Source organism: Drosophila eugracilis, unplaced genomic scaffold (genome assembly GCF_018153835.1).
Source record: "Drosophila eugracilis isolate 14026-0451.02 unplaced genomic scaffold, ASM1815383v1 contig_513, whole genome shotgun sequence".
Lineage (NCBI taxonomy): Eukaryota > Metazoa > Arthropoda > Insecta > Diptera > Drosophilidae > Drosophila > Drosophila eugracilis.
In genome coordinates this window covers 681,451-704,071 of record NW_024573387.1, presented here as the reverse complement: position 1 = coordinate 704,071, position 22,621 = coordinate 681,451, and the positions used below count along the sequence as shown (strand labels likewise).

At 39.0% G+C, this 22,621-nt stretch overlaps 1 protein-coding gene across 3 annotated transcripts in view; it reads right to left on the bottom strand.

Annotated features, from left to right (window-relative positions):
* The window catches only part of LOC108114815 (protein sickie), a 179,024-nt gene that overhangs the window by 114,396 nt on the left and 42,007 nt on the right, over positions 1–22,621 (bottom strand). Inside the window, exon 1 of one of the 3 annotated variants that reach the window (XM_017225935.2) lies at positions 3,937–4,162. The exons of the other annotated variants lie outside the window; for them this stretch is intronic. The gene's annotated coding sequence lies outside the window, so the exon portion shown is untranslated. Of the gene's footprint in view, positions 1–3,936; positions 4,163–22,621 lie in introns of those variants that run through there. 3 annotated transcript variants of the gene reach the window in all.

Sequence of the window (22,621 nt, the reverse complement as noted above, 5' to 3'; positions counted from 1 at the left end):
TGACATCATTTAAGATGGGTCAATCGCTTGAGAGGGCCATAAAACTGCCTTTAAATGTTGAATACGTTTCTAATGCTTTAAAGTGTGTTTACAGATTGCAACCTATAAAAGTCATTAAATTTCTTGGTTTTTATAGACTATCAAGAATTTACTAAGTGATAGAATTTTTTTATATATGAACTTCAATAGAAATATACATTTTTATGGGTGCTTAAAACACAGAAAAGTGTATTAAGTTTATCAAGTAAATTAATGAAATCAATGTTAGTGAATAGCCTCTGCCCATTTTAACTTAATATGATAACCAAGGGATTGAAAAAGTTAGTTTTTGTCCATAAAATATTACTTTTAAGCTGGCTATTTAACAATAGTTTAATCCTTTTGAATACTCCGATAAAAACCTGAAAATGTTAAACAAAAACCTTTTATTTAAGCCCTATTTGGCCGAAGTGCTTGCAATATCTGCAGACCAGATGCTGCCATAAATTTCCCTTCTAGTGCCAATTACTTTTTGTGCTGAATTTTATCAATTTCGAATGCACAATTTTAAATAAATAGGCAATTGAAATGTTTTATGACACTCACATGGCCAGCAGAAGAGCTCCCAACAAAGGCCCAGCCTTCATTTCCACAGACACATTTTCCACCACACTTTATCGCCTGCAAAGGCCAATAAACTTAACCCTTGTCTTCGTGATATAACCCCCTACCATACCCTTCTGTCATTCAAACATTTGTGTAGGTGTGTCAAGTCTATGAAAGAACCCAAAATGATTATAGGCAATTTCCAAATGCCCACGCAGAAAAACTCATGAAATAAGCTTTCCCAGAAACTGACTGTTTTTCTATATCGTCGTTTTATTCATTAATTGATAACAATTCGTGACACAATTAATGGGCAGAAGCTTTGCCTCAGTTCTTTTATTACCCATAACAACTAGGCGAAACTCAAGGCAAAATAAATAAAATAAAACAAAAAGAAAAGCTGCAAAAAAGAAATCATTGAAGGGGAGGGAAATCAGCTTTTCTGCTGATGGGCAAAAAGGAAAACAGAATTGGAACGGAAAAGTAAAAGTTGAGACAGCAATGCTTGTCAACTGTCACATAAATAAAATATATATTTTTAGGCAAAGACAAGCGGAAATTCCCTCCCCTCTTCGTTTAGTGATGTTGTGAAGAGCGAAAAGGTGAGGGATGGTTTGTCGCTTTTAATAATGACAACTCATCAAAAATGTATATGACCCAGTTGGCTGACTACCCACCCACACCCACACACCCCTCCCAGCGCAAATCAACAAACTAAAAGATGCCAAAAATAAAGGAAAAACTTTTACAAAAAAATAAAACAAAAACGAAACCAAAACCGAAAAAAATAACATAAATATATATATCATCCGACAAGTTGGCCAAAAACTTTTCCCTCACTGTTTGCCACAAAGTGCCGCCAGCAGTTTTATGGCAATTGGATAAGGTCCTTGGTGGGGCCATGGAGATCCCAGATGGGGCTAAGTGCCCGAATTAGCAATGCAAGGGGGTCGGTGGCCCTAAAAGGTCTCATCGGGGGAGTATTTACGGGTCAGATGAGTGCCAGAAGATAACATACTAAGAACCAAAAATGAGCAATCGAATTTGATATTGATTACTAATAAAAGGTTTTATGAACGGGATCAATAAGGAAAATTTAAATTATGTCTTAAAAAGCTGTAAGAGGTATGAAGGAAAAAGCTGAGGTGAAAGTTTTAACTTTATTCCCTTAAATTTAAAAAAGAAATCAAATTTTCTTATCACAAATAAAGATACAAATACAAAACCAATTAATTTAAGACCCAATAACAGAAACTAACAAAATTAATTCACATACCAATTGATGATATCTCTTTAATGCATTAGTTAAGCAATTATCGTGATTCACACATCAACAGCTCTAGCATAAACCGAACATTTTCCTAGTAGTTTTCCCGCCCATTAGCCTGCCTCTTCTACTTCTCTACTTTCTGGTGGAAATCCAATGAAAGCTGCTTTATACAGACATTAAACTAATTGCCTGACGCATCAGCTGCTTGCCTAATTTTGCATAAAATTTGCACTGAGCGAAGGAAAGAAAAAAAAACAACAATGATTGACCACAGGCAGGATGAGATGGCCAGGATGACCGCATATTGGACCGCAGGATACACACGAAAGGACTAAAAACAGGCAACTGCGGCAAAGTCAATGGCCATTCGGGCAATTGGGCACAGATGTGAGTTGAAATGCTTTCGTATATTGAGTGTGAGTGACACGTGGGCTGGCCATTGGCCGTTGGCTTTGAGGCTTTGGGTTGACAGAAACCCTCCTTACCAGCTCACTCAGCTTCTTTCCTAAAGCATAAAGGAACACAATGGAAATCGATATGTAGGCACCTAAAAATAGCACATGAAAAGCAAGCCCCAATTTCATAATGGTTAAATGGCTGACCTAAAAACTTGCAGCCAAAACAGGAAAGGAAGAAACATTTTTAATTATGTTTTCAATTAATTATGCGGCAGCAGCGCATTGTGGCACCCTTCAAAAAAATATATAAGAAAAAAAGTAGAAAGAAAAAGAAAAAACTTTTTCGGCGTTAATTTAATTACCTCTAAAATGCGGAATGAGGGAGAGGAATGGAGCTTAACTGCTTATTATTATGCCACACGAATGGCAGGGCCGTGTTAACAGCTGTTGGGCTGTTAAGGCCATGGCGTGTTTGGGCCAACTTAACAGCCATGAGTCACCTGCAATTGACGTCAAGGGAATGGGAATCGAAGAAATCAGGACCCTTTCAAGAAGCTCCTAGGGCTTATATTACGTATACGCAACGAGGAACGAGCAACGAGCCAACCGAAAAACCTTTGGCAAATGAAGCGCCTCCCGAAACAAGGTGAAAAGTTGCCACGGGGCGGCAAACAATCAAAGTTTGCCACAAGGCAAAAGCAGAAACAAAAAAAAAAACGCAAAAAATTGTTTCGAAAAGGGTGCCTCCTTTTAACAGCTTGTTTTTACGTTCGAATTTAAAACAGCTTGCGGAGTGGGGGGAAAATCAAAGTACGCAGCTTGATAAAGGATTGGGAGTTGGCGGAAGGAGCTCTAAGTGGAAAATGGGAAATGAGTGAGAGGCCTAAAGAGAAATTGTTGCCTAATGGCTTCATTGTTGATGGGTTTGGGGTTTGGGATTGGGTTTCCAAGACGCGTTCGTTGGAGCCTGTAATGCGGCGTTTTCTTTTGCAAAGATGGCGGGGGATTACTATCAGAATAAGCTATAATTACATATTCACCCTATCAAATGATTTGTGGCTCATTAACGGGGTGAAATATAGGAAAAGAAATGGCTTAAAAGGAAAAGTTTTAAGTTTTTTTAAAGAATTTTTTAACCATTCTTGCCTTAAAAAGTATTTAATCTTTATTTAAGTTTATTAATGTTCAGTTATATATTTTATGTTACTATTTATATTTCAGATTAATGTGACTGCCTTTAATCAATTTTTATTCTCAATCGATCTCATTTTATATATTTATTTACAACTTTTTAGTTTCAGATTTCATTCCATCATTAAGTTGATGTTTCCAATTTATTTAGCTGATAACTAATAATATTCTGTTATTTATTAATTTAGGGAAATTGATTGTTAAGCACTCGCCACAACCCATTTCATTAACTTTCACAAGTTGTGGTTGATAACTATTTAATTTGAGATTTATTAACCACATCAATTACCACGCATCTCGCTCATTATAATGTGAATTCAATTATATTGTTTGATAAACAATAAGCCCTCAGCACTCCGAGAATTGATTTATTATTGGTCGCACTATCATTTAACAGAACAAGTAGATGTATTCAATAATTTTCTCTTTCCTGGGCGGGAAAGCGGCTCTTTCCACCCCGCCAACGCGGGCGGTTTGAACTTTTTTATTTACACTTAATTAACTGCATTTTCCGGAGCACATAAATTTCACTTGATTAAACCGTTTGCTGCACTATTTTCTCAGAATGCGTTTTAAACAAAAAATAAAAGCCACCGAAGAGGCAATTAATTCATTAAAAAGAAGCCAAAAAAGAGGGGCATGAGGCACGCTTTTCAAATCTATTTTCAACCGATACGATGCGAGCGGGAAAACGCTTTTTCCCCAACCGATAGGCGACGCGATCAACAACGAACTGAGAAAAACTGGGAGAAATGGAAGCATCTTGCCCCTCATCCAGTTGGGGCAGCTATTTTTGGTAGCATTCTACCAGAGAGAGAGAGAGACCAGCAACATTTTCACCATGGCCGGCAACATTTCGTTGGAACATTTGAAAATAAATGCATTGTAAAAGCGGAAATGTTACTGCCTGCTGCGCCGGATTAAGCGATCGTCGGAAAAACAGGAAAATCCCTGCACACTCAACGAAAATTCAATTACTCAAACCATTTGGGAGGAAAAAATCTCAAATTTAAATTACAAAATAAACAATTAGATTTGGACAAAAGTGAATGATGGAAAAGCAGCAATTCCAACATGCCAAATGCACCAGCTAAAAAACAATGGAAATGAAAATATTCATGAGGCAGGGAAAAAGCAGGGGTTGCTGCTAGTGGCTTTTCCTGTAATACAATATCACTCAAGATGAAAAGTTTTCAGTTTCAGTGGTGTGGCTGCCCCGGTATGGAGACGATGGTGGCCAATGCAAATAAGTCAAGTTAAAATTAATTTACATTTTACAACGGCAGTGGCAGTAGCAGCAGCAGCGGCAGCAACAACATGTTGACTCAGGGCAAATGGTTAAATAAAAAAAGGAAAAGGAAAATAAGAAAATACGCAAAGAATCCCTTGCATACTTTCTGGGGATGTTCCGAACAGCAAATTGATAGGGTGGACACCAGGCAAAAGACGTGAAAGTCAAGATGGAAAGTCAGCAGAAGGATCCTTTTCTCTGGTCCCAAGAAAAGGCACTTTAAAAGTTATTCCACACTAAAAAACCTGCTATTTAATTTTCTGTTTAGTCAACTGTCAAGCCAGTGTTAAATTAGCGCTGCAGCCCCCAGAAAGAAAAACTACAAGTTGCCTGCTTGCCAGTCATGCAACAGTTTTCCCCTCAGTCAGCCATAAAACATGCAAAGTCACAACAGAGGTGAGGTAGCACATTCGAGCCTCTCGTGTGGCAAAGGGAACTTACAGGGATTCTGATTTGAGTGCTGTAGTAAAAATCAAGAAGGGATATGTAAATTTCTGACTTAGAGTTTATTTATTCTGAAAATGAACATGTAAGGACTATAAAAAATCAAATGAAAAATTATTTTTTAAAAATTCTTAAGTTACCTAAAATATATTTTAGCATTGTCTTTTTTACATAAAAACCACATCAGAAAGACTTCTTTGGGAACAAAAATCTATAAACAGTAAACAAATAATAGAAAATTCCAAGAATTCCAAGCTATTTCCCAACACAATTCCCTTATCAAACATCAAAAACGATAACATTAGCATTTTGCCAATTTGTCGCTGTTTTTCTCATCTATTTTTCCTTTTTCTAAAACCGCCACTTGACAACCTGGCACAGACCACTTCTGATTAACCCAGGCTGAAGTTTATCGATGCAGCCGATTTAATGGGAAGCCACTCGTGAGACTCCACCATTCATACCAATGCCACCTTGACAGCACTTCGTCTACATCAAAAGCAATTGTTAAACGGGGAGCGCCCTCCACCACTTCCATTCAACGCCACTGAACCCAGACAATGCATCAACAATATCTAAATATATGCAGCTTGTCCACTCTTCTTAGCCAGCATACCCAATGGAGCACCCAATGGGGTACCCCATCAACTTTATGCCACTGCCACACGCTATTTTTACAAACAATTTTGCAAGTTGACAAGGATTGGGGAGCAGAAAAACAACAACAACAACAACAACGAGACGTCTAGGATGGAGCAGCAAGCGGTACACGACATTGAACCGCAACACGGAACAGGCAGTGCGGATCTGGGTGGGTTCCATGGAAAGGAGTCACCAGGAACAACATGGCAACTAAGTGGCCCCTTCAAGTGGCTGGTTCCTGGTGAATGAATGGATGTAGATGTCCCTACAGCTTGTTAGTTGTTGTTTTGCAAATTTTCCTTTTTCTGGCTTGGCCAAAGTCAATACAGCAACATTTCTGCTGAATGCTGACGTTGGCACTGATGAAGACTAATTGCAGTTAATGTGGCGTGAAAACGGCGTCATCTATCGGTCTTAAAGTGTTGCAAGTTATGAACCTACATATGAGAACCACCACCACCACCCTCGATTCCTTCTACAGCGCAGACATAAACAAAAAGGGAAAACGTGAAGAGTTTACGCCTAATTAAGTAAACTACTCATGTTAATTAACACAAAAGACAAACAAAAGGCGCGGCGCAAAGGCATTTGGGGTATCAGAAATTTCAAGGCTATTTATAGGACGCTGACAAGAGGCACTTCAAAACCAAAAGGAAATTCTTTCAATAAACCAAAAGGCAGCGGGACGAAAGGGGAAAGTCAACAAACTTGAGAGTGGGCAAATCGTTTCGAAAACAAATTAATTTTGTTTCACAGATAAAGTTCAAGGTCCGAATGGCTAATGAAAAACTATAATTATTTTGGTTGAAAATTGTGATAGCTTTTAAGAGCAAGAATTTATGAGAATCTGAACAGAAAAAAACTTGTCTAAAATCAAAAAAGGGAATATGGTTAGCTAACTTCCTAACTCTTTTCTCATGTATTTTTAAGTTTATATGCCATATTTTTACTTAGAAAAAGTACAAATCCCTCTTTCTATCTCTAGTTTAACATCTGTGAGTCAATGACTGGGTATTCCCCGGTGGCAGATAAGGTGCCTGTTCATTTGGCTGACTATATTTATAGAAATAACACAAGTAACTCAGCCTGCGAGGAGAAACATGTGCCACACTCTCAACTAGGCGTGTCGTTTTTGTCTGCTGGCGCTGCATCTTTGACTAAATAAATTGCGTCAAGTTCAACGCCGCCAAATGTCGAAGTCAAAATAGGGAAACTCAGTTGCTAAAAATAAATTATGAAACAGCGACAAGTTGTGAGCAGAAGGCCAAGCTAAAAAAAAACAACAAAAAACTGTCAACGTGCCTCATAATTAATTGCAACATTGCACCGACCCGAGGGCAACTTCCTTCGTTATTAGAGACACACAGCGCGTGTGAGGGCCTCGAAAAAAGAGGGAAAAACTGGAAAAGAACAAGAAAACCAATGTGCGAAGCTGGGAAAACTTTTGACTGATCACATGCGGAAGAAGCGGAAGCGGAAAATAAAACCCGATAGCGGAGACTTTCCAGCCATCTGAGTTCACGTAGCCATAATTTATCGTCTCTCATTAGGAGTTGTTAAAATTTCATAATTTCTCAAGCAAAAGGGTTTTCCAGCATGTGACAACGCGCTGTAATTAATTTTCCCCACTAAGTCTTTAAAATTAATCGTAAAATAGTTTTCAGAAACAACAGAAAGAACACTTCCAAATATTGTGTCACCCGTTTTTATATGGACCATTGCAAAACAAGTTTATGGCCGGCACACAACTTAAGACCTCTTTAAGAACTAAGGCCTCACCCTTCTGGGGGAGGCGGGGGGTGCGTCATCGTAAATTACGAATAAACCACAAATCACACATTATTACAGCATATTAAACCATTCCGGGAACATCAATAAAACATAAAGAAGGAGGACACGAACAAGTATGTTAAAGCCATGCGTTTCTTTTGAATTTCCCTCTTGACTTTACACGGCCAATGGATCATTTGCGTGTTGCTTGGCAACATTGTAGCTGGACCCAGGGAAATGTGTTGACAGTTTCAGGTTGTTTTTTGACTCGGGTATGGCTTGCGGTTTTTCCAGTGCATTGAGAAAAATACGGAGAAAATTCATTAACAATTTGTGGAGTAAGTCGGATTTTTAAGAACTTTTTTTGTACATTAAACAATAAATCAAATATTATAAAAATGTTCCAAAATATTAAGTTAATTTTGTATCGCATTCCAAAGATCATTTAACATGTCTTGTTTCTGAAAAACGTTCAAATTTGAACTACATAATTTAATCCGTATTTTTTACTGTATACGAGTATTTATCATTTTAAAATCTCAAAAAAGTTATTTTCCTTTGCCATTTTCAGATCACAATACCACTGTACATTTTTCGCCCACTGTACTCTGCCTTTTTTCCTCTACTTTTTAGTATTTTTAAACTTTCATGACGGCAGCTCGTCGAATGTCACATAATTATGAGCATGAAGCACGCTTCTGAGGCAGCTGGCTTTATTATTTAAGCCCTTATGCGTGAGCATGTGAACTATGTATGTATGTGGAACATGGCAACATGGCAACATACTTAAACACACTCATACATATATGCTGCCATGCTAGGGTATCTGTGCATAAGTTTGTGCTTAAAAATGCCTGTTTTTTACGATGCGCTAACTAGGATTGGATGGCCTCGACAGACGCCACTACGGCAGGCGATTTCCTTTTGGCTTCCGTGGCCGTGCCTGGTCATAAAGTCAATTAAATGTGTATAAATTTAATGAGCACGTCGGTGGGGCTCAATGAGTCCGTCGTAATGCCCACTGCACAAAGAGCGATGAAAGCGGCTTGTCTCTAGGTGCATAATGGGGATTTCGATGAGCGTTAACCACGTGCGAATGATGAAATCGAGACTATTAATGGGTCCTGCAGTTCAAGGGTTAACTATGAGATTTTCAGCATATTAAATATGAAACGCTTTAAAGAGCAGCTTTATTAAAAGCAATCTTAAGTTTAAGCTGCATTTTACTCTTCCTGAAAGTTAATTGGGTTTCTACCTTTGCTTAAAGTATTTCAAAGCAACAGAAATTAACTTCACACTTCAAAAACATAAAATATTTTCCAATTACCCATTCTTGGCTGTCACGTATTTCTTCTTTAAGAAAAACATTTCTGAAATTCGATTAGATGCTTTTGCATTATTAATGATTTTATTCTTTCAACTTGGCAAGGTTTTTCCTTGATACCTTTCTAATCCACTTACAACTTATTAGCATCGACAACATCGGGCGAACAAACAAAATCGCAAAATCGGCTTACCTGGAATGAAAAGAAAAGAAGGCGGGGCAAATTAGAATTTTAATGAGGAAACCCAATTAAAGTTCATTTAAATATGAAAATGTAACAGTAAGCTAATTAGCAAGAGACTCAAGACGCTAACAGATTAAGTTACCGAGGCATTGGGCTTAAGGCCAAAATATCAACAGCAATTAGGAGGAGGCCAAGATTTAAAATACCTAAAATTCCCTTTACATTTTCGGCCACAAAATCCCTTCCACTTTGAGTTGGTAAATATTAAGAAATTCCTTGCATTTGCCATGAGCTTCGTGGCTTCATTTTACGCTTCAAGTGTAGTTAATGCCATGAAAATTCCTTTGGTTTGCCAAAAAGTAAGAAGAAAAAAGTAAATAAAGGAGCAACAAAGAGCAGGCTCTTCTTGCACTTTGGGAACCTACATAGTCCGTTGGCCATCTGGCAACCATTTTGGCTCCGGAATGGAGAAGAACGGAGAGCCAACCATGTCAACCAGCTTCCTGTCTAATACTCTAATATCCGTTTTACTCGTTATCCCTTTTCTTTGTATTCCTTTTCTCCCCCTAGTTTTCCTTTTTTTTCTTGATTTTCTTTTTGGTTTTCTAGTCTTATCCACTTTGGTGTTGTTGCATTTGACATGTGTAAGTGGCTGTCAAGCGTTTTCAGAATGATATTTTTCCTGTCGACCGGCACCTTCTGCTTTTTGCTGCCCCCCATTGTTGTCCGTTCTTTTGCCCTTCCGCAGTTGATTTTATTTTTATTTACATTTCTTGAATTTTCAACCTGCCCAGCTATCCAAGACTCGTCCTGAATTTGGGCCACTTATGCTAATATTTTTTGGGACGGGTCACAGACGGAAAGTATTTCTATTTGCAGTCCTCATCCTACAAATTGTTGAATCCATTTCACAAATTCTAAATCCTTTCTGCAGGCCTTTTTTTAGGAAAAAGCATTGCCTACTTGCGGGCTTAGGCTAAATCTTTGAGTTATTCCCCACCTTAAATAGATCCTTGTCGTTTTCACCTTTTGACGAGGGAATTGGGCAACAAATCAGTCAAAGAAAGCCCTTGTGCAACTTTTCCACATGTGTCCAAAGTGGATATAATTTTAGATTGAGATTAAATTAGGGGATTCGCCCATCAACACCTTTAACTTGGCGTAATGATATGCTGAACATGCTTTAGAGGTTTTCCTTTATAAAATTTAAAACATTTTTAATTTAAATTATTATAAAATTAGTTTAAAAACAAATTTCAAAACCAAAACTACAATATCACCCAAAAGTTCGCTTTGGGAATCCAAACAAATTAACCTTTTGGCAAGTATTTATGCCATAAATTCGAACCCCCCAGACTTTTAAACTCACATTTAGCTTGTACCCTCGATAACCTTTTCAGTTTTCTGTTCAGAACTTTATGAAACCTTTCAAATTCTAGTTAGGAACCCAAGGCAAATAACCTTTCAAGTTTAGTTTTACAAGCTTAGCCCCGAACTCTTAACATTTTCAAGTTTAATTCACTGCAGCCATGAAGGAACCCATATTCTGCACATCTTTCGGCACGCGCAGAGAGTGTGGCCCAAACAAAAGTTTATCATTAAACCGAAACTTTGTTGCATTAAAACTGGCTAGTTCCTTGGGACCTTGGGGTAGCCCAAACTCAGTCCTGACAATACCCGACATGCATATATGAGTTTTTCTAATCCCCGGAGCAAACGAGTGTCTTTAAACTGATAATTGGATTTAATTTTTGAATAGACGTTGGAAAAGGTCCTGAATGGACTGAGAGCCAAGACAAAACCCATTAAAATTTTAGACACCTAAACCAGAACCCTGATTTCAAAGGCCCCCGTTTATTCTGGCCTGTTTTTGGCCAGCAGCAGTTTTTCCTTTCTGAGCTGTGTGAAAATTTTGACATGTGCTTGCCATATAACAATGCCTGGAAGTGAGTGGCTCCCCCGAGTGTCGCATAAATATTCATTTTCTTGACTTTAACGTCGGTGAAAGGGTAACATATACACCTCCCCCTCTTGATTCTATGGCTGGCAACCTCAACTGTTGTTGACTGTTCTCCCGAATGCGTGTTACATAATCCCCTTAGAGCTGCCAGGGGCTAATTTTTAATTTTTATGGTTCACATGCTTGGCTCTCTACTGGTTTTCCCCCCTTTTTTCAGTCAGCGCGGAGGGCTCATAAAATGAATAATTGCCACTTTTTGGCTCCAGTAGCTCGTTGGATGCTAATAAAGCGGGACCCGAGCCAGACTGGCCGTCCACCCCATCAAACAAATGGAGATTAATTTTATTATAATGTTTCCCGGCGACTCTTTTTCCTGCCCACCACCTCCCGCTCCTTTTGGTTTTCCCTTTTTGTTTTGGTTTTTCTGTATACTTTTTTTTTTTTTTTGGTATCCCGGTATTAAATTAATTTGGGGGACTATGTTGGGCTTTGGCCAACGTAATTCTGTTTGACCAGCTCCAACGTCTGTGGAGTGGATACTTGATTACATTACACAGGTCCTGAATATCGTGGGGTGTGGGACATGTGGGTGCCAGTTTGAGTGCCAGCTTGAGTATGTGATGTGGTTTGGCTTAAAATGAGCGCTTATTTGCCTTTGATATGGTCCATGGGCGAGTGAGTGGCTTTGTGTCTGGGCTTAAACGGGTCATTAAGGTCCCTTATTGGCTAATAACTTCTTAGGCTTTTGCAAAGTATTTACTAGTCGAGTTGAATGGGTAAGTAAATGTTAATTAAGTAGTTGCAAAAGAGTTAAAAACTTAAGATACTTTTTCGAGGCAATATAACTTAACATTATTTTCTTTTAAAATTTTTTCCTTTTAGGAAACAATTTTCTTCAAATCAAACAGTCTTAGTCCCCTCTCCCAGGGCTTAAATTTTAATAGGAATATTTTCATTTTACAGATGAAATTTCCCTCAAAGGGTATGAATTAAGCCTCATCCAAACAGAACCCCAAAAATTTGCAGATATTTGTATAATGCTTATGCCTTAAAAGGACGCAAATCCAGACACTCGAAAACAATCATTCGGCTGAGTCAACAAGGACATGAAGTTGGAGCTTTGGGAGCCACGCACTTTGGCGGGGCGTTATTTCAATGACAGGTTGAACGGTTGACGGAGACTGTGGGTGGTTGTGGGAGGACGGTTCGGTATGCATAAATCACTCTCACTTGTTTACACAAATAGGCGCAAGCAGAGAGTTGGGTATTTTTCCAGTGGAAAAATAGAAATATTCCAGCCAACAGACGCTGGGCTTAACGCAATTTTCAATTTTTTTCCTGTTGCTGTTTTGCTATTTATTCTCGCTCTCCCCCAAACTGCCCCCCAAAAAAAGGACAAAGGACGTAGCTAACCGGACGAAGCTTTGGGTCAAACATACATATATATATTGCCAGACGAGTTTCATTTGGTAGGACCTGCCACGCCCCCACACACACACACACTCGGGCAAATATTGAAAGGGAATAATAACAACAGTTGAACAAACAATGTGCCGCCCGTTCAGGTCACGTTCCTGGGCTTAAGCCTGTCAAAACTGCAGGTTTTTTGGGGGGGCATCAGAGGGTTCCTGGAATTTCGGGAAAACATTTCTCGTACTGTATAAACAATTTAAACGACACATGGCATATTTTTTGTTTATTATTTCACTGCGACTGTCGCATAATGTTAAATTAACAGGCTACCCAACGCCCTTTTCATTTTGTCAATTCAATGGCTTTTTCCCTGCATACTTTTAGGGCTTGGTGTTTATTATTTTCCGTTTATAAGCTGCTTTTTGTACTCCCTCCCACTTCTGGGAGGGAAAAAATAAATAATTAACTGAACAGGACACTGCCTTCCTCGATTAAGTTGATGGCCTCATAACACATTTGGCTCAATTAAATCAACACACGACCAACACTCACATCTAAATAAATAAACAATGAAATCAAAACAAGTTCCAGCAACAAGCAAAACTTTTTCCCAACAGAAAAAAAGCAGGAAAATAACATCACAATCCAGCGAAAGGAAGTTTTGTCAAAACTTTGGCCAAACTCAAACTTTGCCTGCTATTAGCTGAAACAACAAGGGATATGGGTAGGAGGAGAAGGGAAGAAGAGGAGCATTTGAGATGGCAAGTTCCATGGGCGAGAACACTGCCCACGCGTCCTGTCAAATTATCTAGGGAAATTATTTTTTAACACGCACCAGGAAAACACAACGACAAAATTTTCTGTGGGAAACACTTTGGGAATATTGGGCTGGGAAGTGGGGGGTGGAAGGCATGTAAGGAAGCAGTTTTATGTTTCACAAGATGATGTTATTAATGTCACTGCTGTGGGGGGAATAAAAATAAATATGACAGCCACTCTGGCCTAAGAATTCATCATTTATAAGTACAGTTTAGTTAGTTACATTTTTTTTTTATATTTTTTATGAAAAACCTAAGTGCCACTCTGTGACAAAATTCCAAGCAATTTTGTTACCTTAACTTTCAAAATATTTATGTGCAGCACGCAAATTTAACTTCATTCGTGGAAAATACTTTACTAGCATGCTCAAAGTGAGATGGTAATCAATCGTTTAATTTTAAAATGCTTTTGTTGTGTCGACAAAATAATTAAACATAATTAAAATAATTATCATTTAAAGTTTTAATAATAATATTAATATTAACAAGCTGCTTTTTATTATAATAATCCATAATAAATATGATTTTAGGTAATATTTCTTATTTAAGCTTTCTAGTTTGTGAAAATTCAACATCATCAACTCTTTCCTCCTCTTACCAATTCTGATTCCCTGGCCCTGTTGCTTTTAGTCAAATAAATAAAACGACAACGACAACGAGCAACAATCTAAACACTCCCAGCAGAATCATCGGAAACAATTTTATTTTAACTTCCATAGCCCTGGCACTCTTTGGGTGTGTGGGGTGGTAATGAAAGGGTGGTGGTTAGTATTTACATTGGCACCGAAAACGTCCTTAATTAACCCCGCAACAATTTCAAGTGCCAGTGCGGAAAACAACAAAAATATTTACACTACAATTTAGTAGGAGACCAAACCCACCCACAGAACTAAAATCCAACTGGTTTCTGAGGGATTTACGTATTCGTTTTTTGGTTGGCACCTGCGGCTAGTTGGCCAAGTTATAACTGTTGCCTAGGTAAGTTTGCGTTTGACTCGACCACAAATCAAGGCAAAACTTGCAGAATATACTTGTATATATATATATATTTATGACTTTCTCATAAGTTTGGTCACACGCAAAGCAATTTTTCAATTTTGTGCCACGCTGATAGGCCGGCACGATTTCCGCTGACTTGACAAATCGTGCAGGAATGAAATGTAAACCTTTACATACGAAAAACTTTCATTCCTGCTTTCCCGCTTCTTTTTCTTTATATTATTCATTCCCTTTTTGGTTTTTTGCTTATTACGTGCTCGTATTACCAAACACGGAATCGTCACAGGAGTCGAAGGATCCTTTGCCGATGATGATGATGAGGAGGCATAACCAACGGCGGCCCCAAAGGGACTGACTTTTCGGGGCTGCCTAATATGTTCTGGGGCTTGCGGCCTGAGCTTAAGTGAAATCAACGAGAAATATATCCATTTATCTAAAGTAAGAAATCATAAGCAATCAAATGCAGTGAGACTCGAAAAAGGATACCGTACAGTTTTCGGGGGATATTTGCTAAGGAGTTCTTTTTGGAGAAGGTTTTTAAAGGGATTTCTTGTTGGATAATGTTAGTCGAACATTATATGAACCTTTATTAATGCTTTACTCTGATAGTTATCTTTGCAAACACTTAAAATTATCCCATCACTATAATAAAAGTAATAAAAATACTTAAAATGTCACCCAACACTCTGACACTCCTAATAAACTTCAAAAATTGTTACCAAAATTCCCTTTAATAGCCAATGTACTCAGCTCAAGTTCCCTTTGTGGACTATGCACTATAAAAGGCAAGAAATCACGACCGGGACGGGCTCAATGGTTGCCTTTACAGCTAACACTGTCCATTCATCACTCAGAAAAATTGAGGAAGCAAAAAGTGGAGCAGGGCGAACTTAGGTGGCGAAAAAGTTGAGTTCAGTCTGGAGAAAGATGAATGACTTGACAAATGTGCTGGTCATGAATCAAATATCAATTTGACAAGCAGAAGAAGCAGCAGCAGCAGCAGCAAGCTCCAAAGGAGCTCAGGTGGTGGCCCTTTCTCCCTTAGGAAAAACTGATCCCAACTTTATTCAATTTAATTGCGGCGACGGACTCAGTGTAACTGACATCGAGTTAAGAAATTTTCGACCAAGATTAAACTTAAAATTTTTCGGTGAGAGGGCCAGAGATTAATGGAAAAGTTCAACGGTGCACTTTGCAATGTTCGAGGAAAAGTGTTTATTAAGTTTGGCTGCAAGTTAGATTGGCCTTGGTTCTTGGATAGAAAAGGAAAAAAAAAAACGAAAACCAAAGAGCCATCAAAACTTGACGACGTTTCATTAGCAGGCGGCGAAAAGCAGGAGGACAGCACGTCAGGGGAATTTGCATAGACCCAGTCAGAGACAGGGGCAAAGACAAGCAAACACACACATCACATTAATTATAAACAAGCCAGCCGCATCCGCTGGGAATATCTCGGGGAAAGACCCAATCTACTTGATTAATAGTGTGCAAGAGGCAGACAGCTCGGAGTATCCGTGTTGGCCGTGCTAGATAAATGGGAAAAAAGCAAACAATTAACCCAACAAAAGCACTGTCACCTGCGATCCTGGTGATACAAAAACAACCCCTCCCATTGGCCTATCAAACCGACAGAGCTCTCTCCTGGACTCCGCCAACTCAATGGAAATAGTTCAACTTCCTGGCACTGCACCCCGGGCGTTTCCATTTTTATTGCCCAGTGTCGGGGTGCAAAAAATCAAGCTAGGACCGAAAAATGAAACCGGAACTCGAACGGATGCCAAATGCCACAGTCAGCTTTTGCAATATGTCGCCAGTCGATATGGCCATGGACACTCCTATCTCCTATATATCCATGGTACGCCGGATTTCCAATCCCCTCTCACCCCACTTTCTCACTTCTCATTGCCATGCAAATCTATGCCAAATTCAGCGACATTTATGCCTTGGACGGCGAAGAAGCAAAAAATGTTTTACCATTTTTAAGTTATGCAGTTTTGAAATATTCTAGAAAAAGTGATTTAAGCGGATTGAGAAGGGGGAATCTCGATGGAAACGTTAAATACTCTTTAATTAAGGAATATGTTAGGTATTTGAGTCATAGAAAGTCTCAATTTCTTTTCCAAGACAGTGCAAGTTTAACATTTTGTAATAAAAATAATCCTAATGTCATCTTAGGATCAGAAAATGATATATTTTCAACCCAAACTTGATAAATGCTCTACCATAAACTCTCAAACAAAGATGCTCATCCCTACCAACTAGACTCGTACATCTTCTATATTATTGCCAGTTCAGATCATTATTTACGCCGTCAACGGTCCTTTCAAATATTTAAAAAATATGCAAATGCACCAGCTAAATGGGTGAGAAAAATTCCAAGGGGTCTAGCCAGCTTAGAAAAACAAAAGCAAATGCATTTTTCAATGAAACTCGTCGAGAGGGCTAAAAACTTGCATTTGCATGCGTAAGCTAGTAAAACCCTGCGATGGCCCTCCCTCCCACAACCACAAAACATTTGAAATGAGGTGGCGCGGTGTTTTTCCACAGTTGAAATGTGGCTAAGCCAAGCCAAAGGGAAGCTGGAAAAATGGAGGGCTAAAACTGTGCTGAAATGCGGTTGGTTTGGGGATATTATTAAAAATTCTCGCAATGCCAGTGGCAGTGAAGTCTAGCTATGCGTCGAGGTGTTAGGAAAAGACCCTTCTCATTACTCCTGTCCATTTCCTTTCCTTTACCCCCTTTCGAAAGTGTGACAAACCATCCTGAAAACTGGTTAAAACATTCGAAACACTTTGCCCAGTAAGTACTTGGAAAGTGCTGACGATTCCTCCCCCTTTTTTGCCAAAAAAAAAAAGAAAAAACAGAACCATCAATTTCTAATAATGTAATTTGGTAAACGTCATTTTGTACACAGAACAGCCCCCTTCGAGGGTGGAAAACTTTCTCTGGCCCACACTTTTTCCACACTTTCATCACGTTCAGCTGGGTTGAAATTTGCATTGGCGAAGCGAAAATTCCAAAAGTGGAAAAAAATGTTGTTTAACGAAGGCAGTTAGTCAAATATTTGCAAGTTGCATCAGCAAATGCCGAAATGAGCAGAGCAGAGAACGGGAAACCAGCTCGGGGGAAACTGAAACTCAATTACTGGCCATGACACCTCACTACAATGCTGTGCTGCGTGTTCCAGGGGGTAGGGGTGTGGCAATTGCCAAGGGAATTGAGCAATCCACACCCACATCAAATGCAAATACAAGCCAGAAACATTCGCACGCTTTATCCGGAAATAAATGCGAGTCTATCTGGGCACAAGGGTGGGTGGGCAATCATTTCCATGGGTGCAAGAAATTAAAATCTAATAACACAGCTCAGAGCATAAATATTTGTTATACTTTCCATATCAAGTTTAAGGCTTAACAGGGGACGGCAGGATGCTTGGGTGACCTTTTCGTTCCACACCCACACAACCCCCTCTGGCTTATAGTTTACGGTCGCCAGGATTCCAAGATGTGAATCCGAAAAGGGATGAGTTCCTGGGCACATAAAAACAAATGATTCAACACTCCATAAGCCCCAGATGGAATGTGGGTGGTGTGTAGGTGGGTGGGTTGTATTGCTTGGTGTATGTAAACTCCAGGGTAACTGCAACAGACATCCTTGATATGTCCGCCCTTTCCTGTTGTTCCTGTGTTGGCAAGGGCAACCTGTGCAACATTTTCCCACTGCCTTAGGTGAGGCTTCTGTTTTTCCGCCCGTCTGCGATGCTCAAACTCCATTTCCCCGAGATTGCTCTTTGTTCTTTCGTCCCCTTTATTTTGCGGTGGGCTTTTCGGTGGTTGCATTCGGCGAGGGTTAACTGAGGAGTTATATTTCGGAGTGATCTCTAATGATAAATTGAAGTTTAATACTATGCGAAAGATATGATCTTTATTGGTAATCCGTCATATCCCTGACAGATCTGACAGAGATGGTGATTTTTTATTTTAGATTGGGTTTTTGATTGCTTGATTTGGTTTTTTATTATTATCTATAATTTTAGTTCTTAAATTTAAAATGAATGTTAAAAAATGTTTTAAAATAAGTTCATCTCTAAGGTTGTATCAACATTTTCCTTCAGTCACCCCTCTTCATCTGCTTGCGAACCCCCGCATCATTTTTGAGCTTAGACTAGCAAAAATGTCCTGAGAAGGGGGTTGTCTATGGCAGGTCCATTACAGGTAGAAACAACACCAACCACGAGGGTTACTTTTCCTCTTTGAGTTTCCTAGTTTCTAAACTGAATTTAGTTCAATTCGATTATGACTGGGGCACATATTGCCATATACAAGAACCTGGCTGTAGTTGACATTTAGTCGATGAGAGTAATCTTGGCTGAAAATTTATTTCAACACCCTTTTACCATTTACCCCCTAGTCCAATGGACGTGATTGATGGGAGGGAGTTTTTTTTCCTTTTAACTGTGGAAAAGTCTTTGAAATTCAATATGCAGTTTGGGTCCAACATTGGCCAACATCCCCGTTTGCAAGGGCCAATACAAAATCAATTATGGGAATCAGCGCGCCTGGGAACACAAACACACACACACACACACACATGTTACTAATACCGTATATCATGGAGGTCCTTCGATCCGTACGTGCGTGTAAAGCAAGTTCTAAGCCTGTGTAAAACTATAAATGGCACACAGGACTCTCGGCGATGTCGCCGGCGTAGGCTTAAGTGTGTTTGACTGCGGCTAATATTTATTTCCGGCAAATAAATCCTCCCCCAGACTCGAACCCTAAGCCAACATCCAGCACCCCCGAACCAGGAGCAAGGCAAAAAAAAAACACAGGATCAGCAAACAGCAAAACAAAAAGAAAATACAGTAAAACCAGGTTATTAATTTCTCACAAAGGGTCCCCCCAAATGTATCTATATGGCTAACCTTTGACGGGGGAAAGGGTATATCGGGTTGACAGGGAGATGACTTTCATGGAATTTAAGGTAATAATATAAGTAAAGATTCGTAATTTCTTAAAAATGTTTAACAAGTATTTGTATTTGTTTAAAAATTCAATAAAAATCAAAATGTTAATGAAAGTACCTCTTGAAAGGGTATTTCACATTCCTTTAACCTTTTCCCCCTTTTCCTTTATATTTTATTTCCCATAATGATTCTGCACTGGGACACATTTGGGCATTAGTTTTATGGCATTTATGTCGCAGCCCCAAAAAGAACACAAAAACAGCGAAGACCCTGGAAAAAAATCGTTATTGATAGCCCCCCAGTTGGAGGATTTGTTGTGCGTGTGTGTGTTGCCTACTTTTCGGGTGCACATCATAAATTTCCATGTCCACACTCCGCACTCCGGCAAACTTCGTTGTTATTTGCTTGTTATAACTCTTATCACTAGGTTACGTCTGCGGCCATTCATCTTGTCAATTTCTGTGAGTTGTTGTCCCTTCTAATTAGCTACAAATCTCAGGCATTTGCTTTTGCCATTGCTTTTTGACAGCTAACCATGATAAATATTTAATGCTATTAGTATTTGCACAAAAAGCCAGCAAGTCTTTCGTTCTCAGCAAGAAGTTAAATTCAAAGAAAGCCATTTGGACAGAAACCTGAGAGAGAGATATTGTGAAGTTGAGGCAAAAAGGTAAGATACAAAGGAATCTTTGTGGATTGCACTTTACTTGGTAAACCATTTTTTGCCTGTTTACCTTCAAAACTTATACAAACCATATTTAGTGAAGTTATGGGTATGTGGGAATAGTAAGTAAGGAGAGAGATTTCAATCAATTTTAAATCATCAAGTGACATTCAAGTTTAAGTGGAAAATTGCTTTGGATTAGATTTTTAATCAATATTAAATATTATTTATTAACCCTCAGTAATAGCTTTCATCACTGAATGACTAACTCCCTGTCCTTAGAGTATTTTGAGTCATTTTCTATTTACTTCCATTTACATTTATGTAAAGTGTGTCAGCAAAGCCATTTTGCTGAGGTAACTTTATCTCTGATTCTCAAGTTCCTTTGGCTTAAAAACGAAAGATACTCCCTTTCCCTTTCCCAGCATTTTGCACTGATTTATTTGCCATGTTTTCCTACCTTTCAAATGCACAAATATACAGCAGCTGGGCCACGGAGAAATAAGAGAGATGGAAGGCATCTTCTTGGGCCAAAAGAAATGTAAATAATTGCGTCGAGGAAATCTTTTTGCTGTTTTGCCAAGAAATGCCAGAAACAATGCAATTATTTTATGTGCTTGGCATACTTGGCTGCATTGACTCGCAAATTAATTGCATATTTTCGGAGGCTAGACTATATAGCTTATGGCTATATACGAGTAAACCAGAGCCAGCACTAGAAAAAAAAACTTTTAATTAGTTGCTTAAACAAGAACACTAACAAATCCAGCCTCAAGCTTGAAGGAGAATTTAATAAATAAATTTTCCAATAAGCCAAAAATGCGCAATTTCAGTTACCCACTGCACATAGCCATGGTAAGAGCAGTTTAAAATATGCATTAACTGGTCGAAAGCGCCAGCAAAAGTGCCGACTGCAAGCCTCCGTAGAAGCCTGCCCAGTCTGGCAGTTAGTGGCCAAAAATTATGGCTATAATTTTTCACAGCTCCCTAAAAAGAACCAGGAACGAGGCCCAGGAAACTTTCCCAGCTCCGCTCCAGCGATTATCCCATAAGCAAAGGGAAAAAAATAAAACCTAAAACTTTTCCCTTTTCAACATTGCTGGTCTGATGCATTCTCGCAATAGGAAATAGGAAACCAGGAAGCAAAACAGGAACTGGGGACATTATAAATCTGTCACGATTATTGTTAAATAATGCATAGGACTTGATGTTTTGTTTTGGCCAAGCCAAAAGCAACTAAGTCGCCTTCCAGACGATCCTATTTTAAATTTAAATTTAAAACTTCTTCTTGCCGCTTACTTTCCACCATTTCGAGTCGTTTGGGGATATATTTAGTGTAAAAGTTTGACAAGTTTTAAACTCGTTAGCAGTTTCTTTTAAGTATGACTTTAAATTCTAGCTCAGGTGTGCTATAGGAGCTAGCATATTGAGATTATCTTTAGACGAAAGAAATAATATTTGTTATTCACATTTCATTTTCCTTAAAGATGACCCACTCTTACTTAAAGTAACTTACTTTCCTTAAAAACTATCTCCCGCACATGCCAAGTCCTTTAGAGAACCATTTCCCCTGAGAACCTAATCTTCGGCTTCTGTTCTATATTCTGCCGGTCTATTACTCTAACTATCATTTAGAAGGCGGGACTGGGGGAAAGTCCCTCTTCGAAGAGCTTCTTTCTACGTCTGTTTGAGTGCTGTCTGGACGGCCTGACATGTTTTAAGCATAAGTGCAACGCATTTAGCTGTCAGGGCTGCATTTTGCAATGTGGTGAGCAGGGAGCAGGGAGAGGTAGTAGTAGGAGGAGTCTTCGTCCTGGCTGACTGCTTTTAATGTCCCGCATGCGGCCACTAAGTGACGTCGACGGAGCCTCCGTCCATGTAAATAAAATGGATACGGGAAAACCCGAGGCCTGCAGCAAAGGACATTTCCCCAACTGGTTTTTGGTGGCTTATAGTGCGGCAAATTGAAAACTTTAAGTGTGCCGGAAAAATATGAAATGTGCATTTAAGAGTAAAGGAATTTCGAGTCGGAAAATGAACGAAAGAAATAAAGGAAGAGGATGCCATGTCGCCATCTCGCCATCTCACCATCACATGTGCAGCAAACTGTGGCATTAATAATGCCAACGTCCATTAAAGGAAGTCTGGTGCCGCCAGCTGGATAATGCCTCGAAGGACGACTGGCCGAACGACGAATTAATGCAGAAAAATTAAAATTAAAATTATTATTTTCCTCCGCCAATATAATTACGAATGAAATAAAAATATTTCCTCTATAAATTGCAGCTTAATCTGCTTCGCTTTTGTTGGTATGGAAAGTGGAAAGCAGGAATGCCCCAAAGGGGCAAACATGCCATGCAATGAGTCGCAGCTTTTACAATATTGACAGTTGCAGTTGCAAGTTCCTTATCGAGGACAGCCATGCTCGCTTAATTGTTAAATGCGAAAGAGAAAATAATTTCTCTTGTTTTTTATTATTATTTCATGGATGAAGCAGGCTTTTGTTGTTAATGTTCTTCTTTTTTTTACAGCTTTTTTTCTGTTGGCTGAAAATGCGAATGGAAAATGGTTTCACGTGAGCCCCATACATTAAAAGCTGAGATGATTAACCATTTTAAATGGTTCTTTTTTATTACAGCTCTTAGCCTTTAGCCTTTAGGTTTTGCTTAATGTGCTGCACTTTAAATTTCCTTTTTTTTTAA